The sequence below is a fragment of the Otolemur garnettii genome, unplaced genomic scaffold (genome assembly GCF_000181295.1).
Source record: "Otolemur garnettii isolate 467f Iridium unplaced genomic scaffold, OtoGar3 scaffold00067, whole genome shotgun sequence".
NCBI classification, from domain to species: domain Eukaryota; kingdom Metazoa; phylum Chordata; class Mammalia; order Primates; family Galagidae; genus Otolemur; species Otolemur garnettii.
The window spans coordinates 6829170-6839476 of record NW_003852462.1 but is presented as its reverse complement, the minus strand read 5'-3'; the positions used below and the strand labels follow the sequence as shown (position 1 = coordinate 6839476).

Below are 10307 nucleotides of genomic sequence, written 5' to 3'. Positions count from 1 at the left end.
AAAAAAAAAAAAAAATACAGTGGGAAATATTGGAGTAAAAATAATTTTAACCTTCTCTTGCTGCTTATGGATTGCAACAATCTTCTACATCATGACAGCTAATTGTTTCCTGTAGAAAATAGCCAAATAACTCACATTGCCTCTGTCTTCCTTCTTCTGTGTATATTTAACAATTCTGAAGTATTTAAGGTGGGAGCTAGTTACAGATAGTCTCAATGTATTTAAGAACTGGTCACTGTACCCCAGAAGTACATTAATGTACATAGTTACCATTCACTAAAAAAAAAAAAAAAAAAGAACTGGAGAGAACTCCATTTCTTGAGGAAAAGAACAGTACTGGGAGGAGGAATGAATTTAGTATAAAGTCTCTGAAAACATCTGAGGTAGACTTAGCATCCTGACAAGTGGAAATGAATGTTCTTCATCTGTTTCTCTGCTCGGGTGGATTCTGCTGGAGGGGAAGTTATCTGACACATACACTCTATCCATCTACACATTTTCTGAACACCTTACTCATTTCAGACACAGCACTAAGTTAGGAATTGGAAATCTGAATAACTCATAAATTAACAATGACATTTCTTTGAAATAATTCTATTATTGTGATTAACAGAAACTATTTTCTTTTTTGAGACAGAGCCTCGAGCTGTCACCTTGGGCAGAGTGCCGTGGCATCACAGTTCACAGCAACCTCCAACTCCTGGGCTCAAGCGAGTCTCCTGCCTCTGCTTCCCAAGTAGCTGGGAATACAGGCGCCTGTCACAACGACCAGCTATTTTTTGGTTGCAGCTGTCATTGTTGTTTGGTGGGCCCGGGCTGGATTCGAACCCGCCAGCTCACGTGTATGTGGCTGGCGCCTTAGCCCATTGAGCCACAGGCGCCAGTGGCTAAGACAGAAACTATTTTCTTTTTTTTTTTTTTTTTTGAGACAGAGCCTGAAGCTGTCCCCCTGGGTAGAGTGCCGTGGCATTACAGCTCACAGCAACCTCCAACTCCTGGGCTCAAGCGAGTCTCCTGCCTCTGCTTCCCAAGTAGCTGGGACCACAGGCGCCCGCCACAACGCCCGGCTATTTTTTGGTTGCAGCCGTCATTGTTGTTTTGGCGGGTCCGGGCTGGGGATTCGAACCCGCCACCTTAGGTGTACGTGGCTGGCGCCTTAGCCGGTTGAGCTATAGGCGCCGAGCCAAGACAGAAACTATTTTCAAACATGGCTTTTACATTCTCTAGGCCTCACAACTCATTAACCAAAATATTACCATGTGAGATAAATGTCTATTATTTCAAGGTATATTTCCATTGGAACTTTTCCCCCCTAATTTCTCCATCTTGCTTCCCTTAAACCTGATCTCCTTGAAGATCTCAGCTGATGACAACTCCATTCTTCCAGTCACCGAGGACAAGTCCCTCAAATCATCCTTCATTCCTTTCTTTTTTTCTCCTACATCTCATTAGGACGTTCTGTTAGTTCCAACTTCAAAATACATCCAGAATCCAACCAGTTTTCTTTTGGAAAGTATTAACTAATTGTTCGTATTACACAGACGATAGAAGGAAGAGTGAGGCTGGGTATGGTGGCTCATGCCTAGAATCCTAGCACTCTGGGAGGCTGAGCCGTGGGAGGATTGCTTGAGCTCAAGACCAGCCTGAGCAAGAGTTGAGACCCCATCTCTACCAAAAGTAGAAAAAAATTACCTGGGTGTGGTGGTGGTGGGCACCTGTAGTCCCAACTACTTGAGAGGCTGAGGCAGGAGGATCAGCCTAGGAATTTGAGGTTACACTGAGCTAGGCTGACACCACAGCATTTTAGCCTGAGCAACAGAGTGAGACTATCTCAAAAAAAAAAAAAAAAGTGAGGAACACAAAAGAATGTTCTCAATAAAGTATAGTGCAAAAGTCTTGAGGAAGACATGTGTCTATCATGTTGCTGGAGTACAGAGAGAAGCCAGAATGACTGAACAGAGTAACTGAGGGCTGAGGAGAAGCAGATAGGCAGTGATGTAAGGGGAAGTCACTGCATGGTTTTGAGCAGAGAAGTGACATGATCTGACCGACTGAATGACTAATTTACTGAGACAGAGTCTTGCTCTGTTGCCCTGGCTGCAGTGCAATGGTATAATCATAGCTCACTGCAGCCTTGAACCCTTGGGCTCAAGCGATACTTCTGCCTCAGCCTCCTCACTCAGTAGCTCCAGGCACGTGCTACCACGTCTGGCTAATTTCTCTTGTCATCTGTAGAGACAGGAACTCTCTATGTCACTTAGGCTGGTTTTGAACTCCTGGCCTCAAGTAATGCTTCCACCTTGGCCTCTCAAAGTACTGGGATTACCGGTGTGAGCTACCATGCCCGGCCGTGACTTATATTTTTAAAGGATCTTTGGCTATTGAAGATAAGAATATAATAAAGGGCACAAGCAAGGAGGCCAGAGAGGTGGCTACTGCAATAATCAAGGTGAGAGCTAATGCTGATTTGGACAAGGTGCAGGGTGCTGAGAAGTCATCAAATTCTGGATATACAGCAGAACCTCTGTTAGGTGACCACCCAAGGGACTGTAATAAACTGGCCAATGTATAGAGGTGGTCAACATAAGGGACTAGGCCTACTGTACAGGTACGTATATGTGGTGCACGTCTGGTCTACGAAAATTACACTTTGTTCTATCCAAGCACATTTTCCAGTACATCTGCCTTGTTATGACTTCCCCCGGGGTACAATTTATGTTAATTATACATTTGGGTTTACTGGAGTATTTGAGGAGGGTGAAGGGTAGTGTGTACCTCCTTTATGGCCCTGTTCAATTAAGCTCTCTTTTTCTTTTCTATTTTTTTTTCTTTTTTTGAGACAGAGTCATCCTGGATAGAATGTAGTGGCAACCTCAGATTCCTGGGTTCAAGTGATAGTCCAGACTCAGCCTCCTGAGTACTATAGGCACACACCACAACTCTCAGCTAATTTTTCCATTTCTTTAGTAGAGACAGGGTCTCACTCTTGCTCAGGTTAATCTCAAACTCCTGAACTCAAACAATCCTCTCACCTCAGCCTCCTAGAGTGTTAGGATTATAAACATGACCCACTTTGGCCTAAGATTTGTAGTTTTGTTTTGAGACAGAGTATCACTTCGTCACCCTCGGTAGAGTATGCTCGGTGTGTGTGCTGCAGCGCCACAGCCCATAGCAACCTCAAACTCCTGGGCTCAAGCGATTCCCTGCCTCTGCCTCCCAAGTAGCTGGGATTACAGGCACCCGCCACGGTGCCCAGCTATAAGCTTTGTATTCTTAATTTACTGTAAAAATCTTCCTTTGACCTTTAGTTTCATAAGGTAGGATATTCTTTAAGTAGAAAATGTAGCCCATTTCTTCCCATTGCATAAGCTACACTTCGACCTAATAGTTTTATGAAAATATTTGTGCTTACTTTAAGAAACTTATAGTTTGCTAAAGATGGTGAGGTTTATCTGACTAGTGCCCCTAGAGGAATCAGAAGTTAGGAGGAAAGGGAAGGCATAAAGAGAAAGACGACTGTTTTACAGGTATTAAACTCGGGGTAGACAACAGGAAGGCCAAGAAGAAAGGTCCAGCAGCAGGTAGAAATAGACTAGAACCAGGAAATACAAATGTCAAACACTACCTTCAGTGGGATATAATGGTTAAGAGGAGGTTGTTTATTTGGTTTGATTCTTCATTCTGAATAGAGGAGGATTAGAATATCAGGAAGTTGCAAGGAAAGCACCATTGGGAAGCCACAGAAGCTGCTAAAGTGTAACTGTTGGAGGAAGATTTGCAAGGAGGCCATAGAAAAAGAATTTTAGGTATCAATTAAAACAATAGCTTAAAAATAATGAGAAATGAATACCTATGTCCACGCAAAGAATTATATAGTTTGGCTTTATATATAACGATCAAAAACTGGAAATAACTCAAATGTTAATCCAGAGGTGAATGAATGAATGAATGAACAAGAAAATTAGATTTGTCAGTATAACGGAATACTACTGAGCAATAAAAAGGAATCAACTACTGATACAAATAACATGGATGATTCTCACAGATATTTTGAGTTAATCAGCCAGATTAAAAAAAATAAAAGCACATACAGTATGATTCCAGTTACGTGGAATCCTGACAGGTAATTTAATCTAAAATGGCAGAGGGCAGGCTGGTGGATGCCTGAGGATGTGTTGGAGGTGGCAAATTGACAGAAGAGGAGCAGAAAGCTTCAGGGTTCTTGTTCATTGAATTTTTCATTTTATTGCCTGTGACTTCATTGAATGGAAATACATCTACTCATTCTCTTCGGATGGGCATATTCCTTATTAGCACATATTTAATTATGCCTATTTTACTATAACAATGATAATAATAATAACAACATTCACTGAGTTCTTCCTATGTGCTGAGCAAAAGGCTAAGCACTCATGTGATCCTTACAGTATTACAACAAACCCAGTGGGGTAGGTGCCATTATTGTCCCTCTCAATCTATTTTTTTTTCTTTTCTTTTTTACAATACAGATACAGATGAAGAAACTAAAGTTTAGAAAGGTTGATTAATTTGCTCAGGATCTCATGGCTGGACTAACATCCTTGATTCTAAAAGTTCATTTTTTTACCCATTATATAAGACATTATGGTATAAGCTATCTGTTGGCAGACATTTAAAAAAGACCCAAGTGTTCAGTGAGCCTCTGGCACACAAAACTTCTTGTTTGTTAGCCACTCAAGTTTCATCTGCCCAAGCATGTTTCCTAGCTAGTAGGAGCAATTTTCATTCTCTGGGCTCTCATCCCAAGTCCAAGCTGAAGTGTCCTATGATCCTCTAGGAGCCAAACAGCATTTATCTGGTTTCCCAGGTCTGCTTCCCAGTTCTGGGGTTATTTTCTCTAGGGCTGTCTCCCCCTCCCCCTTTTTTGGAGACAGAGTCTCACTCAGTCACTCTGGGGGTTAGTGCCATGGTGTGATAGCTCACAGCAACCTCAAACTCTTGGGCTAAAGTGATTCTCTTGCCTCAGCCTCCTAAGTAGCTGGAACTACAGGTGTCTGCCACAATGCCTGGCTATTTTTTAGAGAGGGGGTCTCACTCCTGCTCAGGCTGGTCTTGAACTCCTGAGTTCAGGCAATCCACCCACTTTGACCTCCCAGAGTGGTAGGATTACAGGCATAAGCCACCTAGACTCACCAGTGCTGTCTCGACTCCCTCTTTAACACATCATTTCTCTTTCTCCAATTTCTTCTCTGCCTCCTGTCTGAATGCTTGGATTCTATTTTTGTTTCAGAACTGGATCCCAAACAATTTCTCTTACTTATGCACCAGAAATAGGTTTTCATTATCCACTAACTCTAAATAAGAATTTAAAGGTATATAATACTTGTACCCTAAGCATAGAACTGAACCAGATTAAGTTACCGAGAAAGATGAATGGGCAAATACAATGTAGGTAAGGTAAGGCCTTTCCTCTACAGCCTCTAGGATTGCACATAATAAAACCAGCCCACAAATTCCTGAGAAGAATGTTATATTATCATCAGCAAAATCAGGGGACATATACTGTGAATAAGTGTTTATTCAGAAAAGTCTTCAAATGGTGAAAAAAAGATGTATTTCCCAGTTTTGTTTAGCATTGACTCTATTTGTCACTGTGAGTTACATTTTACCCAAAATGTTGACATTTACACACATATTCACCAATCAAAAATTAAAGATAATTGTGTCACTGTAACAATCACTTACTTTTACAAAGGAAATTCTCTGAATCTGAAAGATTTTTGCAAGGTCAGCTATTGGAGCCATTGCGACTAGCATGTCAACAGTCTTCTACATGGCCTAAACAAGCGGTTTCTTATCCAAATTGAAACTCTGAAAAACAATGAATGGTAATAAGGAATTCACAATCAGAACTGACAGAAACAACTCAGTCTGGTAGAGTTCAAGAGTAACCTAAGTTGGAAGTTTAGTCTTGGGCTGACGGAATATAACGAACTTCAAAGACTACAACTCTAAAACAATTTTGTCATAAACCCTGATGTCCTGTGGACTAACGACTTTTCAGACAGATGGGCTAAGAACAACAGAAAATGATTTCCATCCAATTTCTGGGTAGCTTCTTAAGTGCTGCCGGAAAGCTCACTTCCTCTTTCTCAAGGGGCAGCAGAGTCAAACCGTTTCCAGGAAGGTGGATCTAATCTACAGATTTGGAAGGAAGGATTTAGGAGAAAAGGATAGTCATACAGAATGAAGGTCTTCCTCCTCTGCCCCCTACCTAACCCCAGCCAAACCCAAGGATGTCAGCCCTTAAGACCCCTCTAGAAAGGGACACCACCGCAGGCCCTAGCCGCCGGGTGAATTCATGTCTCCAAAATCAGAAGCAAATTTACTGAGCTTTTCAATTCCACTGAAAGAATTAAGGGGTCAATACACCTTGCCAAAAACTTGTATATGACCTTGCCTGGGAGACCGCTGTATTCGACCCTAAAGACCTCAGCACCTTGTACTCCGCGATGGAACAAAAAGTGTCCTGGGCTGACTTTACTAGGGACTGGTTTCTTAGGGGCTCCGGGGTCGGGGATAGGGAGGGTCGAGGGGAGGCTTACCACGCCCTCAGGCCGACCCGTCCAGTCCTCCCGGAGAAAACCAGCGACCCGGACCCCAGCGAGAAGAACACCGCGGCTGCCCTCTGATTGGTTCCGGGAGGCCGGAAGTGCGTGCGTCTGGGGGAAGTGGTCCTCCTGCGCAGTCCGCCGGGCCGGGGCCCTCAGGTAGGCGGGGCCCCTGGCTCCAAACTCTGGGACTGATTGCTGGGCGGGAGACAGAAAGGGGACTCCAGTGGCCTCAGAAGGGTGTACGGTTCTGGTCAGGGAGGGCTGGAAGGAGTTTCGGGGGCGAGGAGTTCACAGCTACCCCGGGTTGCAACTGGGGCCTGGCCGAGCCCGGCCGCCGCGGGACTTAAGTGCGGGAGTTTCTAGTACCCGCGTGGAGATGGGATTTGCGCCCGTGGCCAGAGCGACTTCTTAATCCGTATGGTAGTGGTCCGAACGCTGCTCGCTTTTGGTCAGGAAAAGGTGTGCTCTCGGTCCTTCCCTCTTCCGTGCTTCTGGGTTTGACAGCTCCCCTCAAGGAGCGTCCGGATGCCGGGTTTTCCGCCGTGACCCCCTCGGGCCTCGTGGGAAAAGCTGCAGAAAGGCTGCCCTAGGCAAAATTGGGGGAGAAAGCGCCACAGCCCTTGACATCTTCCTAGGAAGACAGGGGTGTCTTTTCAATTGCTGGTTACTCAAGTTAAGCTGGAAGTTATCTGAACTGCGTTAGGCTAAGTTCATATTACAAATACAACTCCTTGTTAATGGTTTTCTTTTATTAGCCAACTCCACCCCGACGTGGTTTGGACTTTGAGCCTCTTGTAGACCTGATGAACAGTTTCATTTTCTTCTGACACTCGGCACTTAAAGAATTGAGGTCTATGCAACTGACACGGGTCAGCATTGTTCAGAGTTCAGAATACTAAGACAGGTGAGCATGAATAAAGACCTTCCACTCCAAATAACAGTTATTTGAGAGCCCTGTCGCTTGTTTCCATAAAAGTGCACCACCTTTATTGAATACTAGGTGGTGCCAGTGAGTTAGTCTCTCTGGACCGAATCTCGTAAGGCCAGGTTAAGGCTTTTATTAGTTGTCGCCCAAGGCTGGATGGAGTACAGTGGTGTTAGCATAGCTCATTGCAGCTTTTACAGTAGTGTTAGCATAGCTCATTGCAGCTTTGAACTCCTGGACCCTGGAGCTAGGAACGTGCCAGCAGGCCTGGCTATTTTTTTTTTTTTTTAAATCTGGGGCTCGGCACCTGTAGCTTAAGCGGTTAAGGGGCCAGCCACATACACCTGAGCTGGCGAGTTTGAATCCAGCCCGGGCCTGCCAAACAACAATGACAGTTGCAACCAAAAAAAAAAAAAAAAATAGCTGGGTGTTGTGGTGGGTACCTGTAGGCCCAGCTGAGGCAGGAGGCTGAGGCAGGAGAATTGCTTGAGCCCAGGAGTTGGAAATTGCTGTGAGCTGTGATGCAACAGCACTTTACCCAGGGTGACAGCTTGAGGCTCTGTCTCAAAAAAAATTTTTTGGGGGGGTAGAGATTGGGGTCTCACCATGTTGCCCCCCGGCTGGTCTGGAACTTCTGGACACAGTTGATCCTCCCACCTCAGCCTCCCAAAGTGTTGTGATTACAGGCATGAGCCACTGAGCCCAACTAAGATAATTTTAAAAGGTAGTAATACCAGATATTTGCTGATTATATTTTATTTTGACTATATTGTAAGAATCCTTTGCATTGAAGTTCACATGTCAAATCATCTGGGAATGATTTCTTTTTCTTTCTTTCTTTCTTTTTTTTGAGACAGAGCCTCAAGCTGTTGCCCTGGGTAGAATGCTGTGGCGTCGCAGCTCATAGCAACCTCCAACTCCTGGGCTTAAGCGATTCTCTTGCCTGAGCCTCCCAAGTAGCTGGGACTACAGGTGCCTGCCACAACGCCAGGCTGTTTTTTGGTTGTAGTTGTCATTGTTGTTTAGCAGGCCCAGGCTGTGGTGTATCTGGCTGGCGCCTTAGCTGCTTGAACTACAGGCACTGAGCCAATGATTTCTTTATGTGTAGGAAAATAAAACATGCTTTAATAAGTTACCCTAGGATTTAAGTTCTGGTGAGTAGTTATGCCTAATATTAAACAAAAGGTATTTCCTAAAAGGAATGTAAACCCAATTTTTGTAAATGGAAAATTTAAATGCTTTAAATGTTAAAGTAAATAAATATTATATCAACACAGAAATATCAGTTGCTTTTCTCTATATCAGTGACAATCAGATATTGTAATAGCAAAAACCCTTTTCCCAATAAATAAGAGAAAATCTAAGAACAGCCAGTGTTCAAAGCCTATGTGAATATAATAGTACTTTTCTTTTTAAACTAAAAATCAAGGCCAGCTGTGGCTCTGGGAGGCCAAGGTGGGTGGATTGCCTGAGCTCATGAGTTTGAGACTAGCCTGACCAGAGCGAGACCTCATCTCTAAAACTACAGCTAGGCATTGTGGCAGGCGCCTATAGTCCCAGCTACTTGGGCGACTGAGGCAAGAGAATCGCTAAGCCTAAGAGTTGGATAGTGCTATGAGCTGTGATGGCGTGGCAATCTACCGAGGGTGATAAAGTGAGACTGTCTCAAAAAAATATAAATAAATAAAGATCATACAAGAAAACCTATGTAAATGGAGTAATATATTCCTTGATAGGAATATTCAGATTTCAAGGATACAGATTTTCTTGATATTAGTCTATAATTTTAATGTAATCGCTGTCAAAATTTCAATAGAATTTTTTTTGAGACAGAGTCTCAAGCTGTCGCCCCAGGTAGAGTGCTGTGGCATCACAGCTCACAACAACCTCAAAGTCTTGAGCTTAAGCGATTCTCCTGCCTCAGCCTCCCAAGTAACTGGGACTACAGGCGCCCGTCACAACACTTGGCTATTTTTGTTGTTGTTGTTGCAGTTGTCATTGCTGTTTAGCTGGCCAGGGCTGGGTTTGAACCTGCCAGCCTTCCAATAGAATTTTTTCTTTTTTTTGAGATAAGGGTCTCACTATGTCTCCCTCAGTAGAGTGCCTGTGTTGTCATAGCTCACAGCAACCTCAAACTCTTGGGCTTAAGCAGTTCTCTCACCTCAACCTCCCAAGTAGCTGGGACTATAGGTGCCTGCCACAACGCCCAGCTATTTTTGGTTGCAGTTTTGTTGTTTAGCAGGCCTGGGCCAGGTTCAAATCTGCCAGCTTTGGTGTATGTGGCCAACGCTGTAACCACTGTGCTATGGGTGCCTCCAATAGAATTTTTTTGACAAACTGATTGTCAAATTCATCCAGAAGAGAAAGTGCACAAGAATAGCCAAGAGTGTAGAGGGGAAAAAAGGATAAAGGCAAATCCTTATCAGTTATCAAAATATACCAGTGATAAAGCTATAATAATTTAAATATCAAGGTGATACCATAGGAGTAAAAAATAAGCAATGAAAATGAGTCTAAGGACATGGCGCTTGTAGCTCAGCAGCTAGGGTGCCAGCCACATACACCAAAGCTAGTGGGTTTGAACCCAGCCCAGGCCTACCAAACAACAATGATAACTACAACCAAAAAATAGCCAGGCATTGTGGTGGGCACCTGTAGTTCCAGCTACTTGGGAGGCTGAGGCAAGAGAATCTCTTTTTTTTTTTTTGAGACAGAGCCTCAAGCTGTCTCCCTGGGTAGAGTGCCATGGCTTCACTGCTCACAGCAACCTCCAACTCCTGGGCTCAAGC

The 10307-nt window shown here is 43.9% G+C and overlaps 1 protein-coding gene across 1 annotated transcript in view; it reads right to left on the bottom strand.

Moving 5' to 3' along the window:
- The window catches only part of NMNAT1 (nicotinamide nucleotide adenylyltransferase 1), a 23908-nt gene extending 17278 nt beyond the window's left edge, over positions 1 to 6630 (bottom strand). Inside the window, exons 1-2 of the mRNA XM_012807378.2 lie at positions 6585 to 6630; positions 5725 to 5850 (exon numbers count right to left, since the gene is read on the bottom strand). The gene's annotated coding sequence lies outside the window, so the exon portion shown is untranslated. The remainder of the gene's footprint in view (positions 1 to 5724; positions 5851 to 6584) is intronic.
- Positions 6631 to 10307: the final 3677 nt, after the last annotated feature.